This window comes from Protopterus annectens, chromosome 4.part0, assembly GCF_019279795.1.
Source record: "Protopterus annectens isolate FY-2018-M chromosome 4.part0, PAN1.0, whole genome shotgun sequence".
NCBI classification, from domain to species: domain Eukaryota; kingdom Metazoa; phylum Chordata; order Ceratodontiformes; family Protopteridae; genus Protopterus; species Protopterus annectens.
In genome coordinates, this window is record NC_056733.1 from 1574857961 (window position 1) to 1574867460 (window position 9500).

Consider the following 9500-nt stretch of genomic DNA (forward strand, 5'->3'; position numbering starts at 1 on the left):
CCACAGTATTGTTAATAAGTATAAGACATTTTCAAACTAATATAATCACATGTTATATATACCATTCTTCCCCATAACACATGAGTAACCTGAAATAATTCTTAATGGGGGGGATACAAAAAAAAAATCAAATCAGCTAAACACTACCTGTAGATACTAACTTATCCTACTCAATAATGTATCCATGTAAAGGAGTTTTGAACAATATCAAATCTCTTTCTGAAATATCACTGCGACCGTTTAACTGAAGTATTTAGATAAACTGTAATACATTTTTCTAAAGGCAAAAAAAAAACTACTACTTATCAGCTGCTTGTGATCAAAGCCAGTATTAATTTTCCCTATTCTTATTAGAACACAGCTCAATGGAAAACAAAATTAATTATGAGAAATCTTCTCATAGAAATCCTAACTACCAACTTATGCCAAATAAATAAGAGATCTTTTATTATATTGATTTCAAACATCAAAATTATTAGCAAAACTGAAATTTATGCTCATAATAAATAGTAAGCATGCACCTTATCAATTTCAATTTTATAAACTGTTATTATACACACACACACACACACACACACACACACACACACACAGTAATCTTAATGAAAGCATGCTTGAGACACAAAAATAGCCAGAATACATTTTAGACTTTGTCATTTCTGAAAACCTATAAACTAATTAGAATTCATCAGTATCTACTAAGAACTAAGCTGTAATACATATACTATTTATTTTAATAGTAAAATACATTAAATCACCAGGCTAAGTAAACAAGAAAAATATCTAATTCTTATTCATTCTTATTCATACATGCTCCTTAATAGAAATCTAAGCTACCAATTTAGTATGGCACTTTGTTAAGAAGATACCCTCCCTTCCAGTGAGCCTCTCTCCCTGCCACTCATTTCAATTGGGGACATTTCCCTTCTTATAAATTATTCTTCATTTTTCATTTCTGATCTATTCTTAAAAGGACTGAGACAATTACCCATTCCCCTACCCAACTCTTGTAGCTTAGATGAATTGTGTCATTTCGATATTACTGTTGCTTCCTAGTTTAAAACTACTGATTACTGCTTTGTGTTTACTAAACTAGCCATTGCATTTTTACTTGCACTGAGTTTAACTAGTCAAATAGTTTCAGGTTACCATATATTTCCCTTTCCTCACTGAAATCACAAGACCTACTATGTCATTTACAACATGAACTTAATTCTCCATTGAAAAATGTGAAGACTGTAGTATACTGGAATTAACTGGAAACAACTGAAATGAGACCAAAATGAATGTCTTTAGTTGTTAATTACCCAAACTTGTGCTGAACAGGTGGTAGTCTCTCCTTTAAAGGCCATGTCTTTTTGTACTTTTCAGAATGAATTCTGCACACATTGTAGTTCGGTTAAGAATGCTTTATTATAGCAATAACCTATGCCTGGGTGTGGGTAATGCTGGATTTACCCACTGTTGGTGTGGTTTGGTTACGAGGGTGAAGCCCGAGTGGTCAAACAAAGACAACCGTGGGTAAATCCAGCATTACCCACACCCAGAAGTGGGTTATTGCTATTATACAATGACATTATTTAAGAAAAAAATAATTACTTTTCTTAAATAATGTCATTGTATAATGCCTCCGTGCTGCCCTTCTGCAGCTGTCTGGTATTCTGCAGCAGTTCTGATGTACAGCGCATGCATATGCTTACGCAGTACATCAGAGCTGTGGGCAAAAGCAACGGAGAAAGCAAGATCTCCATTGCTTTTTACAAACTGTCTCACTATGTTAAAGGACTTTAACATAGCGAGACAGCTTTAAAAAAAGCAACGGAGAATCTCAGTTGCTTTTTTTAAAGCTATCTCACTATGTTAAACCCATTTAACATAGCGAGACAGTTTTGAAAAAAGCAACGGAGATAGGAAGATCTCTGTTACTTTTTTTAAAGCTGTCTCGCTATGTTAAACTCGTTTAACATAGCGAGACAGGTTGTAAAAAGCAATGGAGATCTTGCATTCTCCATTGCTGTAAAAAAAAAAAAAGAGTTATACTAATGGAAAAAGTCCGGGCGAATGGACTTTTTTCCATTACTATAACTCTGATTTACAACATGCATGCTCACCAATCAGTGTGCACGTTTTGGAATATTAATGGGGGGTCATTGTAAAATGGATGTTAACATTATCTGAATGCTGTCTACATTAACAGTGCTGATAAACAATAACAGTCTGTAGAAATTCTGGAATGCTGGATAACAGAACAGTAACAGTGCTGATAAACATATCCAAAGTTTTTGCACATGTATTCTGGTTCTCCTGAATAATATCAACTGAAAGAGTCTTTCCCTCCTGAATTGTATGGATATTTGACCTGACTTCTGTACTCAGCCTCAAATGCCTATACTGCAAAGAGCTTTTGTGTATCAGTCCAAAAGCTAATTTAACAGACTCAGCTAACTGTGTCGGAAGTATTTCCTAATAATACCAAAACCCTGTAATGTCTTACATGCCTCGTTAGCTTTGTTTTCCAAGCCTTGTCTTGCATGTGCCTCTCAGTCTATTCTTTATCTAGATTTCCATTAAAATACAGATAGCTTTCCCTTGAGAAAGGAAAATTCTGTAGCTTTCCCTGAAAACTGTTATTTCTGCACATCTCATGCTTAGCCAGCAAGATTATCTTTCCTACTGAACGGTCTTTCCCTGAAACCGAATGCATACATGAAAACACAAGTCTGACTCTATATTTTCAGGCCTGTTATTCTACCTGAATGTACTATAGTGAACTCACTGAGAATATAGTGAAAACCCTCAGTCTAACAGCTCCCCCCAAGGTCCCTAACAAACGTTTACAGGAACCTTCTTTTGTAATTACCTCATATCTGTATTACTAACTACTGTAATCTGGTTTGAATATATTAGCTTTATGCCATCTCACTCATAATCTGCAGATGTGTCTTGATAGATAGTGAAGTAATTTATTGTCTAAAAGGTACTATTAGCTCCTAATAGCTTTATCAGCTCTGTATGCAAGACATATACCTGTTCCAGTGATTACACCATTACCTAGATTCATAGTCTTTAGAGTCTTTAACTCTAAGTTGTGATGCATGTGTGATGTATCTAAAACCTACACATTATTCTGAGAATCAGTGCCTTTCAGTTCTGCGATTTAATTCTTTTAAACCTGCTGTTCCAGAAATAGCATGAAGAAAATGCCATATACATCCTCAATGAGTGTCTGTGAGTCTCCAGTCAAGGTAGACAGAGTACAAACTGTCTATTTTTTCCCCTATTGCTGTATGTTGTATTGGTAAAATTACACTGACTATTGCCTATGTTTTGGTCTAACCGCGGTGGTGGTGCTGTGGTAGCGTTGTCGCCTCACAGTAAGACGATGTCCGGTTCGATTCTCAGTTAGAGCATCTTCTGCATGGAGACATGTGTGAATGTGCGCACCTTCGTTGAAGGTTGTGCGTCAGGGCTGATAACTCGGCATGTAATAATCAACTACCAATTATTAGTGGACCAGAGTTCCACTGTGGCGACCCCTAACCGGGAAAAGCTGAAAGACACAAACATTGCCTACGTTTTTGGTGCTGCGGTAGTGCTGTCGGCTCACAGTAAGACAATGTCCTGTTCGATTCTCAGTTAGAGTGTCTTCTGCATGGAGACATGCTTGAATGTGCGCACCTTCGTTGAAGGTTGTGCTTCAGGGCCGGCAACTCGGCACGTAAAAATCTACTGCCAATCATTAGCGGATCAGAGTTCCGCTGTGGCGACCCCTAACCGGGAAAAGCCGAGAGACACAACATTGCCTATGTTTTCTACCTTATGAACTGATGCCTTATTGTACCATGATGTCTCTGTCTTATAGCAAATTAAACTTTTTCCTGTTGTTCATAGATTTTGAATATACCATATGCTGTATTCACCAGTATCTGTAAATTTTCAGCTAGATTTGTTAATAATTCTATTTACCTTTATGATTTCTATGTGCTGTAGTATGTCTGCCTTCTAAATTTGTGTCATAAATATCCTAAAACAAAGAGTAAAAAGGTCACACAGATAACCATCTGGTTAAAAAACACAAAAATATCACCTGAAATTGTCCATAAATAGACATAAAAATGAAAGTAAAAGAAAAATTCACGGATATTCAGGATTGCCAATTAGCTGAAACACCTGATATCCTTAAAGGGTGATTTGCATATATCCCATGAGGCCTCTACTGCAAGGGATTTAAGGTATCATACAGTTAGAAGTCTACCTTTGCTAGATTTTTCTTTTTGTGTCATAAATAGCCTGTAAATATTTATGTGCAATGATAGTTGACTAAAATCTATGCTTTCTGTATTTCATATCTATAGCTTTGCATACTGTCAGTGTCCTTTTAACTTTCTAATATATAATAATTATGTAAAGCACAGTGTAATCTTTAAATTAATTAACCAATTAAGCCTGCCCTGTTATGCCTTGAGTATATTGAAACTAATGACTGAATGTGGTGTGATGTAATTGCATGTGCAACTGAGTATGAATGTTATACTCTGAAATCTGACTGAAATATACTGTACTGAACTCATAACTGAGTATGACTGTCATGTTCTGAAACTTGACTGAAATTTACACAATGCTGTTAGATATGTATAACTTAGCATTAATGTTATATTCTGAAATCTGACTGAAATTTACATTAAAGTGATATATATTTATACTGAACATTTAAAATAGTTGTGTATATTCTGGAACCTAACTAAACTAGTACTAAAGGAATATCTTTTGCCAGTGTTACCTGAGCATAGATAAAAGCATAACTTCAAGCTGGTAAATCTTATGCTCTGGAAATTAAAACTATTAGTACATTTTTTCTGTCAGTATTTTCTGAACTTAGATAAAAACATAAACTGAAAAACAATACTGTTATGCAACTGTCTGAAAACATGATAGCATTTACATACTTGCTTTAATTCTAATTTACATAAATGTACATCTATTATACACACATTTTCTGTAGATAGTTCACTTGTACACCATAGCTCATTCTAAGTTTAGGCCTTATTCTGCATTGTCAGAGTCACTTCTGAGGTACTGGAGGCTGTTTTGATGTCCAAGTGTCTTTTTCTGTGTCCATTTTTTTCTTAGACCTTCAAAACCTCCCCTTTTCCATCGCTTGTGCAAGTCTGGGTGACTGATGTTTTTGACTTTAATTAAAATCAGCCTGAAAATTATTTCTGTAAAGCACAAAAAAAAAAATCATCAGGTCCTTAAAATAACATTTCCATCTTTAAGAATTATAAACTGATAGCATTGCTTGTTAGCCTGAGTTTATTTGTATTTTTCTGCATGAAATAAACATATGCTGCTAATAAATTCTTGTACGTTTGTAAACAAACTGATAATGTACTATAGTGAACTAAACCAATGTTACTAATAAATACATTGCTTGTTGCCTTTGACTTTATTTACATTTTTCTGCATGAAATAAGCATAAATTCTTGTAAATCTGTAAGCACACTGATAATGTACTATAGTGAATTAAACTAATGTTATTACTAAATAAGTTCTTGCAAGTCTATAACTAAACTGATAATGTACTACAGTGAAATGGAAAGGCTATAACTTTATTATTAAATCAAATAGAAATCTCAGTGGCGAGACAGCTTTAAAAAAGCAACGGAGAATCTCCGTTACTTTTTTTGAAGCTGTCACACTTTTTTAAACCCATTTAACATAGCAAGACAGTTTTGAAAAAAGTAACGGAGAAAGCAAGATCTCCGTTGCTTTTTACACACTGGCTCGCTATGTTAAAGGAGTTTAATATAGCGAGACAGCTTTAAAAAAAGCAATGGAGAATCTCTGTTGATTTTTTTAAAGCTGTCTCGCTATGTTAAACCCATTTAATATAGCGAGACACCTTTAAAAAAAGCAACGGAGATAGGAAGATCTCCGTTACTTTTTTAAAAGCTGCTCTCGCTATGTTAAACTCGTTTAACATAGCGAGACAGTGTGTAAAAAGCAACGGAGATCTTGTGTTCTCCGTTGTTGTAAAAAAAGAGTTATACTAATGGAAAAAGTCTGGGCGACTGGACCTTTTTCCATTACTATAACTCTGATTTACAACGTGCATGCTGACCAATCAGCGTGAACATTTTGGAATATTAATGGGGGTCATTGTATAATATTAATTACACTATTATGTCATATGGGATCTGATTACATGTTTATTATTTATTATAGTCTCGTGAAAGATGTATTCATAGCTTTTGTCCATATTCTAACACTAATCAGTCCTGAGTCTAGCTTTTGTGGCCTAATCTTAACCATCTTCCTCAATCCCTCCATCTTGCCCATCTTCTCTGACGACCTGCAAGGCATCTGTTACATGTTTTCATGTGTCTCCCTATTTTTTCCAGCACTTTTTGCTGGATAACTGTAAAGGGCTTAATTGGCCAATGCTGCCCCAGATATTCTGTTTTGCAGTTTCTTGGTTGCTGCTGCTAGTTTCTCTCACTCAGTAGATTAATGGTCAGACACGGCTTACAGGTTTTCAATGCTCCTGCCACCAACTCCAGATCCAGGAATGTTTTTCCTCTTAACAGGAAAATAGTTTAAACACAACTAAATAAAGACATTTAAAGCAGAGCCCCAGGCTTCTTCACACTCTGAAATGTGGAGTAAACGTAATCCTTTTTATTATTGTCACCACAGAGAACTTTGATCTATGAAGATCCTTTGTGCCCCTATCTTTAACACCTTGTCCTTTCTAGGGAGGGCTCTTAATAGTTGTTCTTTCCAATTACATTTTTGTATCTTTGCTATGATTGGGTGAGGAAATTGCCTTTCCCACTGGTGTAAACACTCTGTGACCTCTCTCTGGTAAAATTACATCCTTTGGGAGGTCAGTCGATTTTTACAATTGATGTATGAGAAATTCTTTGAAGTTTGCTTCCTCCTCAACCTCTAGCATTTTAATGAATCTCAAGTTTTTCTGCCATTCTCAATCTTCCATTTCTACAAGTTTCTCCTATATCTCTTCTCAAACCACCTTAATGTTGCCATTCTGGATGAAATTCCAGTGGTCTCTACCTGGAAGGTTTGTGTATCATTGGATTGTGCATTCAGACTGGACTCCATCTCTGCTATCTTCTTCTCATTTCTCTTAATGAAATCTGAGATGGAATCTATTTTTTCATGACTTCAGCATATGACTTGCCCAGCTTTTATGCTTTGCAAGTCATCTCGTGTTCTGCTGCCTTGTGGCCGCACTGAAGGGAACTTTGTACTTATTGTTGTTCTGTCAAAAGATACTTTTTTTTCTCTGACTACATGCAGATTGTTTGTATTTCATGGCCTCCTTTTTCTTTTAATATCAGCCAGTGTTATCTCAGCTTTTGTGTTAAATATTTTTACAGGGCTTGCTACCTGCCTAATTATTTCAGTGAGGAGAACTCTGTCACTATGCTACCTAGTTGCTTGACGACATACCGGATGTGCCAAGGTATTACCATCTTTGTTTCCATTTCTACTTGCCTCTTTAGCAATATTTCAAATTCTATTTGATCCAAACACTACAAAATTAAAACAACACCCTACAGCAAAAAAGTACATGATACATCAAAGATAGATGTTTAAATTTAGCAGAATTAATAATACAATTTCTATATTATACTTTGACAATATTATAGAATTCTCAAAGAATGCAATGGATAATAATGTCACATATCCAAGAAACATGCTTGGCTCTAGTAGGCAGTCTGCAAAGTACCCTGAAAGTAATAACAAACTTAATGGTTATTTAATTTATGCAACAGACTTAGAAAACGTATGTTGTATAAGGTCAAGAATACACAAGATCAAACCTCAAAAGATAAAGATGACAAAGTCTAAAATACAAAACATATTAAGTCCACATGGTCGAAATTCAAAAGAACAATATAATCCCGCTACAAGTAACACAGAAGTCACCACAACCCATGACATAAATAAATATAATATTAAAGAACATCTGAGGACTGTATCACATGTAGATGACTGGTTCACTGACCCCAACAAAGGAAGGATACCCCGCATGTGTTTGTGTGTCATGCACATTTATGCAAACCACAAAGGAATGAAGACATAACAGAAAAATAGTAACTGCTACAAATACTATAATAGTAACTACTACAAATACTATCTCTAACATGTAGCAGAAGAAATTTAATTAAACAGAAACCACAAGGCGCATTGCTCACATAGGTCAATTTTAAACTTTCAATAGCAGAGCTGTAGCTTTAAGGAAACCTGTTATGTCATACTGGTTATTATTCTGAATTACCAGTCCAAACTGCCTGTTTCTCTCAACAAGTTTTATCTTTTTGTAAGTAAGGTGGGCATCCAGCAGACATCTGCAGATGTAGGACACCAATACAGTTCTGCTCCCTAGCCAAGATGGACATCACAGTGGGCAAATCAGATATACGTCTACCCATTAAACTTCTTATATGCCTATGCCACGCTTCAATTGAATTATGGGTTTGTAGTAAACATAGAGATTCAGAGTAGAAATATTTGAAAATGGATTAGAAACAGGCTATTGAACCTAGCTGACAACACACTACACTTTTAAAATTCATATGTTTCCTGTAAAATGTGCCAGTACATAAACCATGTTAGGATGTCCTTACCCTGTCTTAGAAATGTGGTAGTTAACCTTCTCTCAAAAGGCCAATACCACATGTTTTTTAACTGCCAACTAGAATGTTGCAGATTTGCCATATAATGTTGCTGAGCTGAGGTTCTGCACTTTTGTCCAAAGGTTCTGTGCAAAATTAAACAGATAGTTTTTTTGATTCTCAACATCTGGCTGCATACTCTTAATTGCTTCAACTTTAAAGTCACATAAAACAGACTTAATATTAGCAGAAAGTTTACAGTTAGCCAAAATAAAATTGTAGGCTTTTAATGCCTTGTTTGTCAGTGGAAAATCAACTAGGGATACAGGCTTAGTATTGCTACAGTATGTTATGAATCCATGCACATTATACAATTAGCAATAAACAGTACCTTTTATTAAAAATATATACCATCCATCAACTGGGTGGCTGTGGTGGTGCAGCAGTTAGCATTGCCACTTCACAGCAACAGGTTCTCTGGTTTGATCCTTGGTTGGGGTGTCTTCTGTGCAGAGTCTGCATGTCCTCCCTGTGGTTGCGTGGGTTTCCTCCAGGTGTTTTGGTTTCCACCCATATCCCAAAGACATGCTGTAGGTGGATTGGACACTCTAAATTGGACCTAGGTGTGAGTGTGTGTGCCTTCTGTGGAAGTTGGGTGCTGGGCTGGCAACTTGACACTGAAAATCTCCACTGCCAATCATGAGCAGACAGGTGATCCACTGTGGTGACCGCTAACCGGGAAAAGCTAGAAGAAGATATACCATCCATCAACCGTATTGTAGCTATTCCTGAATCATTCACATTGTTTGTTGTAGAAAAATACAAAATATGTGCCTGTCACTCTGCATTTCTTACATA